Source organism: Mauremys reevesii, linkage group 12, assembly GCF_016161935.1.
Source record: "Mauremys reevesii isolate NIE-2019 linkage group 12, ASM1616193v1, whole genome shotgun sequence".
In the NCBI taxonomy this organism is placed as follows: domain Eukaryota; kingdom Metazoa; phylum Chordata; order Testudines; family Geoemydidae; genus Mauremys; species Mauremys reevesii.
This window is the reverse complement of record NC_052634.1, coordinates 43,857,538-43,873,903: the sequence shown is the minus strand read 5'-3', so window position 1 is coordinate 43,873,903 and position 16,366 is coordinate 43,857,538. Positions and strand designations below refer to the sequence as shown.

Sequence of the window (16,366 nt, the reverse complement as noted above, 5' to 3'; positions counted from 1 at the left end):
GGGATCCAATGGGGCAGTGAGGGGTGGGGCTGGGGCAGGGCCAGGGCGGGATTTGGGGAGGGATCCAATGGGGCAGTGAGGGGTGGGGCTGGGGCAGGGCCAGGGCGGGGATTTGGGGAGGGATCCAATGGGGCAGTGAGGGGTGGGGCTGGGGGCAGGGCCAGGGTGAGGATTTGGGGAGGGATCCAATGGGGGAAGGAGGGGGCGGGGGCGGGGGGGAGTGTCCCTCCGGGCTCTGCCTGTGTGCCGGAGCAGAGGGCAAAATTGTTTGTTTGTCCAGTGTCCCGACCAAACATCGGTCGGGATGCGGGACAAACAAGCAAATATCGGGACAGTCCCGATAAAATCGGGACGTCTGTTCACCCTACATCAGGCTTCAAGTTCAGAATCATTTCCCCTTCCCGGGGAGGGGAGACTTTTAAAGGCGCTCTCTGTGCGACTGCACATGGCTAAGCAAAGAGAACAAACCCCCAATCCCTCCTGTGCTTTGGGAGCCAGGTTTGCGGTGGGAATTCTGTAGTTCAGATGATTTCATGCCTGGGCATTGGGATTCTTTACCAGTTTCTCTGGCACTGGGGCAGTTTTGTGCTCACAGCTGTGATGGCCAAGCAGTTAAGGTATTGGAATCAAAATCCCACAGGGTTCCCCTGCGCAGGATCAAATCCTGCTCACAGTGAGGCCTGTGTTTTAGCCAGTCCCTCACCCGGGCAATACCTCTGTACAACCCCCGAGACACTCTCAATTCTCTTCCCACCCCAAGTAAATCCTGTTCTGCTCCTTTCATAGAGATCCGTGGGACACCCCCTCACACTGTGTCCCTGAGGGGTCAGGCAAACTCTCAGTGCCTGAAGCCTCTGCCACTCACCTGGTGCCCCATAGATCAGCCATAGCCCTGGTTCTGGTCCTCTCTCTAGAGTGCGAAAGGAGCCAAGTCAGCGACTCCATGGGAGCTACAGGGCTGCAGAACCAGCAAGGGGTGGGGGGGGGGAGAAGGTGCTCAGCACCCACTGGCAGCCAGCTCTCCCCCTGCTATGGGCCTTGTGGACAAGCTCCTGCTGGTCCCCTTCAGCACCTGCCCCCTGCCAGTGATCAGCTGGTCAGTGGTGTGTAGGGAGAGGACTTGGGGGTGGGGGCAGGGCCTGTTGCAGACCAGCATTCGTTCTGCGGCCAGCATCACAAGGCGGTAGGAAAGCAGGGCCAGCCCCCGAGTGGGGCCTCTGACCGTTCCCACTCAAGGGCTCCTTTTGGCGGTGGGGCAGGAGATATTTCCCCCAAGAGGCTCTTTCCCAGCTGCTGAGAAGCACAGAAGTACCCGGTGTTTGCTCTTGCGGTGAAAGGGGTTAATACGTTTAGGCGGCCTGGCTAGCTCAGCTGGCAGCACCTCTGGCTCTTACTCTGAAGGTTGAAGTTACAGTTCCCTGTTTGGGTGCTTGGGGCTCCTCTTCAACAATACAACACACAATCTGCTTAAGCCCCCACCCAGTAACCTGGGGAAACTAACCCTGGCCACTGGGTGCCTCTAAGAGGCGATACTTTCCCCACTCACATGCACTGAGTGTAGAAAAGAAGCTTTAAGAAAAAGGAGGAAAATCACCTTGTATTAACTTGGGAAAACACCACAATCAGGATTCATAACACAACACTATGAGCAAAACACCCGCCCCATAGCGCGCTGGGCAGTGGCCTTTTGCCTCGGGCTTCTAAATCCAGACACCAGAAGCTCTTTGGATGTGCCCAGTGGTGAGCTTTGCACCGGTTCGTGCGAACCGGTTGTTAAGTTTAGAAACCCTTTTAGAACCTGTTGTAAAGGGCTTTTAAATTTAACAAAGGTTCCAGCAGCTCCCTGCCCTGCCCCCAGTTCCAGCTCACCTGGCTCCAGCTTTGCCTCCTCCTCTGAAGGCTCTCCCTCCAGGCTTCCCGCGCTAACAGCTGATTGGCGGGAAGCCTGGGAGGGCTGAGAAGGAAGCAGCAGCTTCCTGCAGGTAAGCGGGGGGGGGGGGGGGGGCGTCCCCGGCCAGGCGGCGCAGCTCCAGGCCGGCCCCCGGCTCTGACCCTGACCCCGACCCAACTCTGGCCGGGCGGGCAGTGCGACTCCGGGCCAGCCCCCGGCCCCGGCCCCGACTCTGGGCGGCGTTCGGGCCGTCTCCTGGCTGTGACCCGATGCCGACCCGGACCCGGGCCCCGACTCGGGCCGGGTGGGCGGCGCGGCGCCGGGCCGGACCCCGACGCTGACCCGGACCCCGGCCTCGACTCTGGCCGGGCGGGCGGCGCGGCTCTGACCCCGGCCCGACTCTGGGCAGCACGGCTCCGCACTGGCCCCCGGCTCTGACTCTGGCTGGTGGGCGGCGCGTCTCCGCACCAGACCCCGACTCTGGCTGGGCGGTGAGGCTCCGGGCTGGACCCAGACACCGACCTGGACCCCGACTGCAGCCCAGCGCCTGTGGCTCCCAGCCCCGACTCTGGGTGGCACGGCCCTCATCTCCAAGCAGCAGGGTAAGGGGGACTGGGAGCAGGGAGAGGATGTTGGATAGAGGGCGGGGGGGTGGATTAGGGTCAGGACTGGGGGTGGTCAGGGGGCAGGGAACAGGGGAATTGAATGGGGGCAAGGGTCCTGGGGGCAGTTAGGAAGTACCAGGGGTTGGATGGGGCGGTGGAAGGCAGTCAGGGGCAGGGGTTCCAGGGGCAGTCGGGAAAGAGAGAAGGGGTGGTAGGATAGGGCAGGGGTCCCGGGGGGCCATCAGGAATAAGAGGAGGGGTTGGAGGAGTGGCAGGGGGCAGTTAAGGGACAGGGAAGGGGGTGGATAGGGCAGGGGTCCTGGGGGGCAGGGCAGGAGTCCCCGGGGGCGAGGGGGGTCACCCTCATGGGGTGAGGAGGAGGGAACCGGTTGTTAATATTTTGGCAGCTCATCAGTGGATATGCCCCTCCCTTCACTGCACCTCACCCACAGCTGCTGCCCTGGGTCAGTGAAAACCCAGAGTTCAGTTCTCACCTCCTGGGGGGAAAGCCCCTTTCTCCCTCCGCTGTCTGGCCACATTGCCGGCCACTTGCCGTTCCCCCCGTCACCGCTCTGCTGGCCACCCTCTCTGCTCTGGGACGTCTTGTAGTCCCACCAGGAGTGGGGCAGGCTCCCTAAAAGTAGTGGCCACCAGAGCCCGAACAGTAGCCCCATCCCTGCCACTCAACGCCACGCCCCTGCCCCACCCCTTCTCCCCAAGGCCCCGCTCCTACGCTACCTCTTCCCCCCAGACCCCTCCTCCCGCTCACTGCTCTCCGTCCCTTCCCCACCCTCACTCGCCCTTACGGTCATTACAAAGTGGCAAGGCAGAGCCCTCCATTTTTTAAAGCCCTGGGGTGTTGTTCCCCCCTGTTCAGGCACCCCTGGGGCCCTGCACTTCACACAGCTCTCCCTGATTTCAGCTGTTAGTGAGGGAGCCTCACTGCTAGTGCAGATTGGGCAGTTTCTTGCAGGAGAGACACTGTCCCAAAGCAGGACTAATGCTTAGAGCTGGTTATCAGTGATTTCAGATCCGTTGGTCTGCAGCAAGACTCTCCATTGAGTCTTAACCAGCTCTGTTATTACACAGGGAAGAACAAAAGGGTCAAATGGGGCCTGGAACCCTTAAGAAGAATCCACCCCACCGAGTACAACACTTGTCGCTACCTGCTCTCAGCCCCACTGAGAATGTTTTGGGGTCACTCCTTGGCTGTATCAACCTAGGGAACTGGGAGAATTATACTGAATAGGTGCTCCAGTGGCGCAATTGGTTAGCGCACAGTACTTATAGAGCAGTGCTGAGAGGAGCTATGCTGAGGTTGTGAGTTCAAGCCTCACCTGGAACACTGGTTTTCATTAACGAAGTGGTGTCACCCCCTCATTTGGCCTGTAGTCCAGCCCTGGGGACACTGAGGAGGGGCAGAGTCAAAAAGGCCCCCTTCACTTATTACCTCCTCTCTAGAGCGCAGGTGAGAATCTACCATCCTTTCTCCCCTCCAGCCCCTGGGCCAGGATCCCTCAAGCAGAGCCTGGAGTCCTGCCCCTGGCGTCTGTACTATTGACAAAGACAAAACTCTCAAATCCCGCCTGGTGCGGGGAGCCAGGTTTGCTCTTCAAATTCTGTCCTTGGTACATTTCCAGGCCTGGGAATGTCCCACAACAACATTTTATGGGAAGCTGCCTGCAGAACAGTTACACTGCACAGAGCTCCTGTGGAGGAGGGGTGGGAATAGTAACTATTTGAGGATCGTTTGGGAAATGAGCCTTTGCTGACAAGGTTTGTCTCTGTTCATATTTCACCTTCAGGGGTCATGTTGAGGGATCTTTAGTGTATTTTTGTGAGGTTAATAACTATCTCCTCAACTTTATTTACTCAACTTAAAAATTGGTGTCACTTGATTTTTGCATCTCCCTGTGAAAATACAACTGACGTGTGGCTTTCTACAGGGGGTCATGATGTTATAGTTGGGAATTCAGTCTCTGTACTTCTGGGGAGTGTTGCTTTTACAGCTGCCTCACTGCCAGGCACACCGGGCTGTTAGCTGCACCCACAGTCCTTGCCAGGGGCCCCTGCTGAACCCTGGGCGGCTGCACTGCTGTGCTGGGGTGACTCTGCAGGTGGAGAAGCTGCTGTGGAGCAATGTAGAGCAGGTGCAGGAAGGAGACGGGGTCACTTTTCACATTCTGAACTGCACAATTTTCCAAATTTGGGACTAGATTCATAGACTTAAGGTCAGAAGGGACCATTATGATCATCTAGTCTGACCTCCTGCACAATGCAGGCCACAGAATCTCACCCATCCACTCCTGTAAGAAATCCCTAACCTATGTCTGAGTTATTGAAGTCCTCAAATCGTGGCTTAAAGACCTCAAGGTGCAGGGAATCCTCCAGCAAGTGACCCAGCCCCATGCTGCAGAGGAAGTCGAATGTCCGAGAACAATTCTAGGGGACGGTGAACGCAGAGCAGTGACACTGGAGATGCCCAGACCTCCAGTGGGGGCAGCATGGAAATTAATAATGGGAAGATCATTTGCAAAATTGGTCGTCACTGACAAGATTTGTCTCTGTTCCTATTTCACGCTGTGGTGCTAGTTAGAGGAATCAATACAGATTTTTTACTATATTGATTAAACACTTAATTTTATTTAACCAAGCCAAAAACTTAGTGTCACTTATTTTTTCTCTCTCCTAGCAAGAATGAATTGAATTTTGTGACTTTCTGGAAAGTGCAGTGAGATTAATTGTGGGGAATTCAGTCTCTGTGGTTGTGAGCTGATGTTTTCCTCTCACAGGTCAGTGCCTGCATTGAAATACCAAGAGGGATCTAAGGGCTGGTGTACGCTGGGCACTGAACTGGCAAAGCGACGTCTCTCAGGGTGTGACACCCCCCCAAACCCATCTAGTTAAGGTGACCTAAGCCCTGGTTAGATAGTGCTAAAGAAAAGGAAGAATTGTTCTGTCCATGTAGCTATTACAGGGATGGGAAAACTCCTCCAGTCACTGTTTACTCCAAACTGCTATAGCGGTGCCACTGCAGTGTTTTAAGTGTAGACAGAGTGAAACTAGATCTGGCTCCAGTTTGCACTGTGGATGCTCAGGTACTAAGACTACAATAATAACAACAGTGCAGCACTTGCATAGTTGGTAGGATTTGAACCTGCGCAGGGACACCCCAATGGATTTCTAGTCCATCACCTTAACCCCTCCGCCACAACTACTTGAGCTATACTTATTTCACTACATGATGATTCTGTTCTCACTGAATTGTCACTTCAAATTGTTTGCTCAGACCAGCTTCCCCAGCACACTCATGGCTGCATTAGTGTAAGTGTGTCCTTGGCTGAACAGCGAGAATTCCTGCCCATTTCCCTTCCGGTTGGAGCAGGATGGGAGAGTGTTTGTGTGAACGACATTGCTGTAGATTGTTGTTCATTCCCCACTCTGACAATTCAGACAGTCCCTTTCCTAGTCAAATCTCCAGCACATCGTTCCAATAGCAGGGGGCAGGATTTCTCTGGGGCACTGAGGGCTGGTGCGTGAACTCAGCATTGCATTCCACCCTTGATGTTTCATGGACTAACAACAGCAGAGGCAAGAAAGAGCTGAGCCAATATCTCCCTGGCAGGGATGTAGGTGCCACGTCCTCTCTGTCTGACCATCGCATTGCAGGAGAGAAGGGTTCACTGGAATCGAATGCCCTGGCTCAGACAAGAGACCCAGGAAGATTTTGCTGTTCATGGATCTGTGCAAAGGAAATTGTGTCTCTGTGTGAAATTGAGGCAGGAAATGAAACTCCACATGGTGGCCCAATGACCTAAGAAATGTGAGTGAAGGACTCGGGCTGAGAAATGATCTAACAGGGGTTTGTTTCAATTTATTGCCCTGGTTAAAATCTATGGCTAAAAGGCAGCCACTGTTGTTAGTACTTGTACCTGTGTAGGGACACCCCAGTGGGTGTCAAGTCCATTGCCTTCACCAGGGGCAGTCGATTATTTTATCAAGGTACAAATTTCTTGGTCAAGGCCTAGGCTCCAGAGAAAACAATACACTGCTGATAAGAAGAAGTACATCAAAAGATTTAGCAGCCACTGTGGGCATAACTATGATGTGTCGTGTTTCACTCTTTATACCTGGCGCTACCTCCTTTCCCTTTAGCCTTGTAGTTGACCAAGGGCAAAGCTGAACATCTCCTCAGATACCAGGGAGTGTTTATGTCCATTCCTGTGAGCTACACAGGGGTTTGATGTTGCTACTTTCAATCCTCTGGCTCTGCCGGGATAAGGAACAATTCAGGCTGTCCCTGAACTGAAGGAGGAAGATCAGTTTTTGACAGGGAGAGGGACGCCTCCTCTTCAAGGTGTTTGTCTGGCTGGCAGTCCTGGTTCCCAGGTCTCGCCCGTGGGGCTCCAGCAGTTTTGGGACTGGGTCACTCCCTTGGCCCCACCGGCCGCCCCCAGCGTTCCCCCCCCCCAGGGGCCTCAGCAGTGCAGCGGAGCTGAGCAGCATCTGCCTGCTCGCTCCAGTGGCTGCCGGCCCCTCCCCATGGCAGGGCGGGGTGGGTCTGTGCCTCCGCGCGCTGCCCCCGCCCCGACCCCCTGCAGCCAATAGGACACTGTGGGGGTGATGCCTGGGGGCAGCAGCACACGGAGGCCCCCCAGCCTGCCCCACCTTGGAGCCCCAGGTAAGCGCCACACTCCTGCCTCCCTCCCAGAGCCTGCCCCCCCTCCACACACGCCTGCCCCCAACTTGTTGTGTATTTGGTTGTCATGGGTTTTGTTACTATGGCAACTGAGTTAGACTATTAAGGGCTAGCTCAGCCGGTTTCAACCGGCTGAGTGAGCTCTCTGTTTTCTGTAAATAAAATGGAGGTTTTGGTTAGCTGTCTGCTCTCTGACCTCAAGTGATTGCTTCCTACACTGGCTGCCCCTAGGACATAACACAACTCCCTCCCACAGCCTGCGCCCTCTCCCTCCACACACACCCTCCCGCCTGCCCCAATCTCCCTCCCAGAGCCTGCACCCCCACCCCTCCTCCTGTTCCCCCAAACCCCAACCCCAGCCCAGAGCCTGCACCCAGCACCCAAACTCCCAGAGCCAGAACAAGGAATTTTTGTGCCCGAGGCAAGGGCCGGCTCCAGGCTCTTTGGCTGCAGGTCCCTGAGTCCCTGTCGGAGGGAAGGACCCACTGCCGAATTGCTGCCGAAGAAGCAGCACCGGTAGAGCTGCCACCAAAGCGCTGCTGATCGGGGTAGAGCTGAGTCCCTCCACTTTGCACACCCCTGCTTCCCTTGGCAAAGTCTGACTGAGAAAAGGAAATCCCCCAGACTGAAAATTTTCTGCTGAAAAACCAGTACTAGTCTGTTTGGGGACTTTGGTTTGAAAGTACTATTGTTATTATTCTCTTCTGATTTCTGAGTCAGTTCAGTTCAGTCTTTGTCCTCCAGGTGTGTTTCCAGCTGCTGAGTTGTAGGGGAGAGAGGCAAAGTCATGATGTCTCTTCCCCTCTTTCATAGTTTCTTCTAACTTGCTAGGAAGCTCCTTTGTTACCATGTGAGTCAAGCAGTGTCCATTGTCGCTGTGCTATCTCGGAGAAGTCTGCATTGTACACGGTTCCTGGGATAGTCTTTGGGAGTGTGAATACCTTCAATGGGCCAGCAGCGAGTCTGGCTCCTCCCTTGTCACACCTGAAAGGCTGGTGGGGGGCATTTCCCCACCTCATAACATATCCCAGTAACACACACAGAGCAAAACTTCATAACTTCCCACCCAATGTGAGCACACACAATCCAACACGATATTAATGTTCAACAGATCAAGACTTTTGAAATGATACCTCACCAGACAGACTTTGTACAAACCATGTCATCATTATATGAGAGTGGTGAATATGGGGCTTGCAGGTGCTGCTTTGAGCACAGCGTGCCACACCTGGGCTTACATTGCAATGGAGACGTACCCTTAGAATCCATCTCTACTGGGATAAAGATGGCAGCAGGGCTGGCCTGGGTCATCTGACTTGGGCTCATGGAGCTAAAGCTGAGAGGCTAAAAACTGTGGTGCAGATATTTGTGTTCACACTGAAGCCTGGGTTCAGAAACCCTCACCCCTCGGGGGGGTCTTAGAGGTTGGGCTCAAGCCCATACGTCTGCACTGTAATTTTATAGTCTTGCAGCCCAAGCCCCATTACCCTGACTCAGCTGACCTGGGCTTTGAGGCAGGTGCCCTGGGTGTTTTAATCACAGTATAGAAATAACGTTAGGCTACACCTACAGTGCAATGAAACATTCATGGCTGGCCTATGTCACATTAATCAGGGTCATGCAGCTTGGTCTGGAGTAAAGTTGCAGTGTCCGTGTCTGGGCTCAGGCTCAGGCTCAGTCCCCTGCTCTAGGAGCCCAGAAGGGTGGGAAGGAGTTTAACGAGTGGAAATGGTAAAACCGCAGGGGAGTATTACCCTGGACTCAATGGCATTTCTCCATTGGTCTGTCTGCTTTGGGGGCAGGGACAATAACACGTCCTGCTGCTTTCGTTATTTCATAGGGTGGTTTAGGATTTTCATTAGACACTGGGCACAAAGCAGGACTCAACCCTCGGCATAAACTAAATGAGCTGCCCACAGATTCTGGCAGCTGCAATGAGCCATTTGGGTGAGAGCTCAGACCTGCCTCTGTCCCAGAGGGAGGGGGTCATCTGTGAGGGGACTGGACCACTGATCTATAGCTCCTAACACCCAAACTTTCAGTAGATCTATTATCAGTGCCTGTGAGTGTAATTTAAACCACAAGAAAAACCACACTGGGCCAGACCAAAGGTCCATCTCACTCTGAATCTTGTTTTCTGACAGTAGCCAATGCCAGGTGCCCCAAAAGCATCTCAACAAGGCACCACTGGGAGTTGAACCCAGGATCTCCTGGTTTATTAAACAAGGGCTTTAGCCAGCTAAGAAAAGCAAAAGTGAATCTTGCCTTAATGGGCCGCTGACAAAAGCATCCCAGACAGAAAAGCAATAGGCTAAAAAGAAATCTAGCAGCTGTTGAAGTAGTTGAGCTGGGTGAGACTAAAGGTCTGTGGTTCAATCCCAAGCTTTGGGGGGGGAGGGCTCTTCTTTCCCCCTTTGTGCAAGGGTGGGCTGTTTTCTGAAAGTGCAGCAGTTCCTTTAACTGCCACAAATTCCTCATTTCAGGCTATGCAGCAGGAAAAGGCAGCATGGGCTTCTGCACCGAGTTGGCCCACCTGACCTTTCATTCTTCTCTTGCTCTTTGTCAGCAAGGGGAAGAAAAAGAAGCTCCCCTTCAAGCAAGGTTCAGACTTCCTGAGCACCGGCTCCAGTCCTCTGCTCTACCAGCTGACCTGTCGAAGGGCTGCCATCACTCGCTCTGTTTCCCCATCGGTGTGTGCCAGGGCAAGCACCAGCCAAGTTGATAGAGTTTCTGTAGTGTCGTGGTTATCACATTTGCCTAATACACAAAAGGTCCCTGGATCAAAACCAGGCAGAAACATACTGGCTTCCCTTTCTCAGATCCCCTTGCTGTTCAGGAAGGCACTTCTTCTCCTATTGGCCTGTCCCTGGGATAACTCCAACCCCTGCATGACAGAGGGTGCTGACATCAGTGGAGAAAGCTATTAGTATAAAATATCTATGCTGAATTCTGATTTGGGGTCCATAGGAATGGAGCAACTCCTTTCATTGTCCAACAGGTACATTCCTAGGGGTTAAAGCAAAGAAACAGTGAAAGTATATGGCAATAAAGATTGTTTTCTGTGTGTCTAAAGGCAAGGCATTGGTCCCTGGGAAGGAAGGTGGAAGGATGCAATATCTTATACTGACATGTGCCAACTTCTCATAAACTCAAGGTTGGCTCTGTGGGAAGAACGTCTCCCTACAGAAGAGACTAACACAATAGGAACAGGGATTCTTTGTTCAGTCTGCAACTCTGAATAAGACACAATTATTTAGTTCTTAGCTCCAACACCTGGCAATTTGCTGACCAGGCCTATCTTAGCAAGCAAGGCTTTCTGTTTACCCAGCTTTCTCTTACAGTAATGCCAAAATTCTTGATTCAGGCTTGTAGCAGTGATGGAATAAACTGCAGGTTCAAATCAAGTCTCTGGAGTCCATCCACAGCTGGGATGGGTCATTCAGTCCTTTGTACAGAGCTTCAGTTTGTAGCAAAGTCCCTCCAGAGGTATGAAGCAGGATTGAAGACAAGATGGAGATGAGGCAACAGCCTTTTATAGTCTCTTGCCATGTGGTCTTTGCTTTCCTTGTCCCAAGGACAGTCTATCCAGCATGTGGCATAGAAAAACCTTAGAGTTCTGTGCATAGGCAGGTCCCTGCATACTTTGCTGAAGCACAAGGTGTATCTGCCTTCTCTCAATGGGTCGATTGTATAGCTGATGGTTCTTAATGGGCCATCAAGCAGGCTAGGCAGAACTGACACCAACTGGTCTGGGATGTTTCCCGGAAGCATAACACAAGTTTGAAATACGGACAGCATAGAGCCAATATTCATAATGTCAACTACAAAAATGATACATATCTAGAGATAGCATCATTATAATCAGCCAATCACAACCTCTCCATAGACCCCTTACATGACAACCTTTCTACCATATTGGCTGCAAATATAGAACAGTGGTCGCAACGGTGATCTATACAGTTATAGATTATGTCAATAATGTCACAGGAGGTGACACGGCATCAGTGAGACTGATACTGGAATACTGCCTCCAGTTTTGGTGTCCTCATTTGAAAAAGATGTTGTGAAATTGTCAGCAAAGAGCCACCAAATGTTCTGAGGGCTGGAGAAAAATGCCTTCTAGTGAGCTATTGAACGAGCTCAACCTGTTTAGTTTATCAAAAGAAGATTGAAAGGTGACTTCATTGAAGTGTTGAAGGGCCTTAATGAAGAGAAAATATTGGGTATTAAAGGGCTCTTTAATTGAGCAGAGAAAGGCATAACAGGACTCAGGGGCTGAAAGGTGAGAAGAGACAAATTAAAATTATAAATAAGGCACAAAAATTCAACAGCAAGGATGTTTCACCACAGGAACAAGCTACCAAGGAAAGTGCTGGATTCACCATTTCCTGATGTCATTTAATGAAGACTAGATGCCTTTCTAGAATGTGTTTGCCACAAAAGTAGCTATTATGTCATACAGGAGGCCTGTGATATGCAGTGGGTCAGATTAGATGCTCTAATGGTCTCTTCTGGCCATAAAGTCAACTAATTTCTGAAAAAGTGAGTGTAGCATTGGGAGCAGCATCTGATGTTTTCCTGTCTAGCCGGCTTGCTGCCTAAAACGAACGCTCCTTGAGTGGGGTGATCCACAGGGAGTAGCTCAAACCGCCAAAGTGCCTGGCCAGGGGAAGGACATTAGCACAGCAAGGGAGGGGTGTGGCAGTGACATCACAAAGCCTTTTGCAGGACCTCAGACTATTGGTCAAGGGTGGTGGGGAGGTGGTGACCTCACAGAGAGATGCTGACATCAGCCAGGCAGGAGAGGGGCGAGGGGCCGGGGAAACCTCAGAGACCCCTGTGGCTTTGCTTCAGCAAGTCTCCTTCTCCAGGTCTCTCTTTGACGACTGAGAGAATATTCCGGTTCATGGATGTGAGTGCCAGGAGGAACCTCTTTCAAGTTTTCTCCTTCTCTTTTCCTGATTTTACTAGAAAACAGCCGTCCCTGTTTAGAAGGTAAGAGCCTCCTCTAGGTTTGAAACCTGTTCAGTCTGATCCATCTGGTGACAGTTGAAATCTAGGCATGGAAAACACGAGCTTAAGGAGGCAGAATTTTATTCTGCACCTGGGATTTTGTCCCTTATAATCCCTGGGAACATTACGGTTTGTCCTTTGTGTTTCACCTTTTCCTCCATCCATCCCTTCCTCCTTTCTCTTCATCTCTTGCTTCTTTTGTCCTTTCACCTGTTCCCAGGGCTGGCTCTAGGTTTTTTGCCGCCCCAAGCAAAAAAAAATTTGGCTGCCCCCCTTGTTTCCCCAGCCCTGAGCTCCCCTCCCCCCGGCCTACCAGTGCCTCCCTGCCACCCCAGCACTGGGATCTCTCTTCCTCCACACCCGCTGCCGCTCCAGCACTGGGCTCCCCCCCAAACGTGGGATCCGCTACCAGCACACGGCAGCCAAACCCTGGCCCAGCTGCGACTCTGTCCCCATGCGGGTGGAGCTGCTGGGTGGTGCGGAGCGGGAATACTTCCAGGTGGCAGTGCGGCTGTGGGGTGGTGCGGAGCGGAGTATTTCCAGGTGACAGTGCGGCTGTGGGGCGGCGTGGAGCGGGAGTACTTCCAGGTGGCAGTGCGGCTGCGGGGCGGTGCGGAGAACACAGCCCCCTCCCTGGGCTTCGCGGCACTGCTGGTGGCCGAGGTGGATCAGCTCATGCTCACTGCCCTCACCCCCGACATGCTGGTGGCCGAGGACCTGGAGAGCCCCCCGGACCTGCTGCTCTTCAGCCTCACGGTGCCCTGGCCCAGCCCCAGCGAGTGGGAAGGAGAGGATCTCCGGCTGCAGGGCTACCTGCTCAGCACTGACGAGCCCAGGCGGCCGCTTACCTCCACACACACTCTGGGAGCCCCTCTCGCCGCTGCCACAGCCCGGGCTCAGCTCCAGGGGACCCCGCTTCCCTCCCTCCCCAGCTCCTCACACACTCTGGGAGCCCCTCTCACCGCAGCCCGGGCTCGGCTCCAGGGGAGCCTGCTTCCCTCTCTCCCCAGCTCCTCACACACTCTGGGCAGGGCTGCCCAGAGGATTCAGGGGCCTGGGGCAAAGCAATTTTGGGGGCCCCTTCCATAAAAAAAAGTTGCAATACTATAGTAACATGTATTTGGAAATGTAAAAAATAATTAGTGAAATACATTCAAAAATTAATTTGTAATAATTTGAAAATACACTACATGATTTAAAAACATTAAATGCTTTACTGGTATGTCTACATTTGAAATTACATAATAGGCTGTTGCTGGGTGATGGTGATGGTTGGTGCCAATGGGCTGTTGTGCCTGGGAGTGGTGCTGCTGTTGTCCAGGGCTGGGTGGGGAGCTGGGCTCTGGGCTGGGGGGTGCCCAGCTCACAGGGGCTGGGCTCAGGACTGTGGGGAGATGGAATCAGGGGGTGTCCAGCTCACAGGGGCTGGGCTCGGAGCTGGAGGTCAGGGCTGCGGGGGATGGGGTCGGGGGGTTGCACGGCTCAGGGGAGCTGGGCTCGGAGCTGGGGGTCAGGGCTCCGGGGGATGGGGTCAGGGGGTGCCTGGCTCAGAGGGGCTGGGCTCAGAGCTGGGGGTCAGGGCTGTGGGGAGGATGGGGATGGGGTTGGGTGGGTGCCCGGCTCAGAGGGGCTGGGCTCGGAGCTGGGGGTCAGGGCTGTGGGGAGGATGGGGATGGGGTTGGGGAGTGCCTGGCTCAGAGGGGCTGGGCTTGGAGCTGGGGGTCAGGGCTGGGGGGATGGGGTCAGGGGGTTGCCCGGCCCCAGCCCCTTACCACGCCGCTTACCCCCTTTCCCCGACAGCACTGCAGCAGCCTGGTGTCTCCAGCGGGGCCTGACCTCCTGCCGCTCGGCTGCAGCTCGCAGCCCCGCCCCCACCAGCTGAGACACCGGGGGATGGGCGAAGACGGAGGCGGGGGGAGCCTCCGACATACTCGTGAGGGCCCCTGCGGGGCCCGGGGCCTGAGGAAAATTGACCCACTTGCCCCCTCTGGGTGGCCCCGACCCTGGGAGCCCTTCTCACCGCCGCAGCCCGGGCTCGGCTCCAGTGGACCCTGGCTCCCTCCCTCCCTCCCCATCTCCTCACACACTCCAGGAGCCCCTTTCACTGCTGCCGCAGCCCGGGCTTGGCTCCAGGGGACCCCGCTTCCCTCCCTCCCCAGCCCCGGCTGCGGTGGCGGTGAGAGGGGCTCCCGGAGCATGTGAGGAGCCCGGGAGGGAGGGAGGCGGGGTCCCTGGAGCTGAGCCCAGGCTGAGGCGGCGGTGAGAGGGGTTCCCGGAGTGTGTGAGGAGATGGGGACGGAGGAGGAGCCGAGCCTGGGCTGAGGCGGCGGTGAGAGGGGCTCCTGGAGCGTGTGAGGAGCCCGGGAGGGAGGGAGGCGGGGTCCCTGGAGCTGAGCCCCGGCTGAGGCGGCGGTGAGAGGGGCTCCCGGAGCATGTGAGGAGCCCGGGAGGGAGGGAGGCGGGGTCCCTGGAGCTGAGCCTGGGCTGAGGCGGCGGTGAGAGGGGCTCCTGGAGCATGTGAGGAGACGGGGAGGGAGGAGGAGCCGAGCCTGGGCTGAGGCGGCGGTGAGAGGGGCTCCCAGAGCGTGTGAGGAGATGGGGAGGGAGGAGGAGCTGAGCCTGGGCTGAGGCGGCAGTGAGAGGGGCTCCCGGAGCGTGTGAGGAGCCAGGGAAGGAGGGGGAGCCGAGCCTGGGCTGAGGTGGCGGTGAGAGGGGCTCCCGGAGCGTGTGAGGAGATGGGGAGGGAGGGAGGCGGGGTCCCTGGAGCTGAGCCCGGGCTGAGGTGGCGGTGAGAGGGGCTCCCGGAGCGTGTGAGGAGATGGGGAGGGAGGAGGAGCCGAGCCGGGGCTGAGGCAGTGGCGAGAGGGGCTCCCGGAGCGTGTGAGAAGATGGGGAGGGAGGAGGAGCCGAGCCTGGGCTGAGGCGGCGGTGAGAGGGGCTCCTGGAGCGTGTGAGGAGACGGGGAGGGAGGAGGAGCCGAGCCCAGGCTGAGGTGGCGGTGAGAGGGGCTCCCGGAATGTGTGAGGGAAGGAAGTGGGGCCCAGGATGCAGGGAGGAAGGCGAGGTCCTGCTGCCGCTGCCACTCCGGGCGGCGCCGCATTTCCCTGCCAGAGTGGGCTGGGCAGGACGTTGCTGGGCTGGGCAGGGGGCCTGGATCCTGGCTCGGGCGAGTGGCTGCTCCAGGGCTGGCTCCGGGCAATGCCGCCCCAAGCAAAAAAATAAAAAATAAAAATAAAAAAAGAGGGGGCGGAGTGTAGCCCCTTAGAAAGTGCCGCCCCAAGCACATGCTTGGAGGCCTGGTGCCTAGAGCCGGCCTTGCTGATGGCTTTGGATCCAAAAGCAAGCCCGAAAGCCTGTATGAATGCAAATTACCTAGCTGATGGTGGAAGGAGAGATCTGCCCATAAGTAGCAGCATAAAGGAGCTGCAAATAATGAATACATCTGGTCAGCAAACAAGCTACTGGAAGATTCAGATTGTGGCCCTCCAGGAAAGGGAGGTGAAAAAACAAGTCAAGCCTGAAAATAAGGGGGACAGGTTAACCCTAAGGAGTGTATGTACAGTGCTAAAGCTAAATCTAAAGGTGTCTCTCACCACCTGAGAATAAACTTAAAGCTTAGTACAGCAGAGAAACTATTGCAAACCTGGTCTGTTGTACAAGAGGGGACACTGAGGCACACCACCTCATGAATTTCAAAAATGACCAGCGAGTGGGGTAATTCACTATCTGACGATAGACCACAGTAAGGACAGCCTGGAGGTAATTATTCTGTTTTTCCTGCAATTAGCAAGGACATTTGTAAAAGGAAGTGGTATTATTATTAAGCACTAATCTGTCCCCACCAACGGGGGGGAGGGGTGGAAATTGTTTATTTTGTTTTTCAGACACTCTACAAGCAAGCTGGCACCAGCAAAAGAATAACCCATAATACCATGAATCTATATTTTGTGTTGTTTGTCTGTGGTGTTTGTCTTGTTGTTAGCATTGTTGTGTTTCAATGAACAGAAAAACCTCATGACATGAGTGGGGATGGCTTCAAAAGGTTGACCTGGGGGAAGATATGTATGGAAATTCAAAATGCTCGACAAGGAGGCCAGCACCTGTGTAATAGCTACCGTGGTATCTGGAAGTGAATCGGCAGCTAAGGTGGGCCCCACA

The 16,366-nt window shown here is 54.7% G+C and overlaps 1 protein-coding gene and 1 non-coding gene across 2 annotated transcripts in view; one reads left to right on the top strand and one right to left on the bottom strand.

Moving 5' to 3' along the window:
- Positions 1–16,366, bottom strand: part of LOC120375429 (zinc finger protein 551-like) — a gene marked incomplete at both ends in the record, with an annotated part of 536,130 nt that overhangs the window by 366,389 nt on the left and 153,375 nt on the right. The window lies entirely within an intron of this gene.
- On the top strand, positions 3,748–3,841 carry TRNAI-UAU. Its single transcript has 2 exons — positions 3,748–3,785; positions 3,806–3,841. It is a non-coding gene; the product is annotated as a tRNA-Ile (tRNA).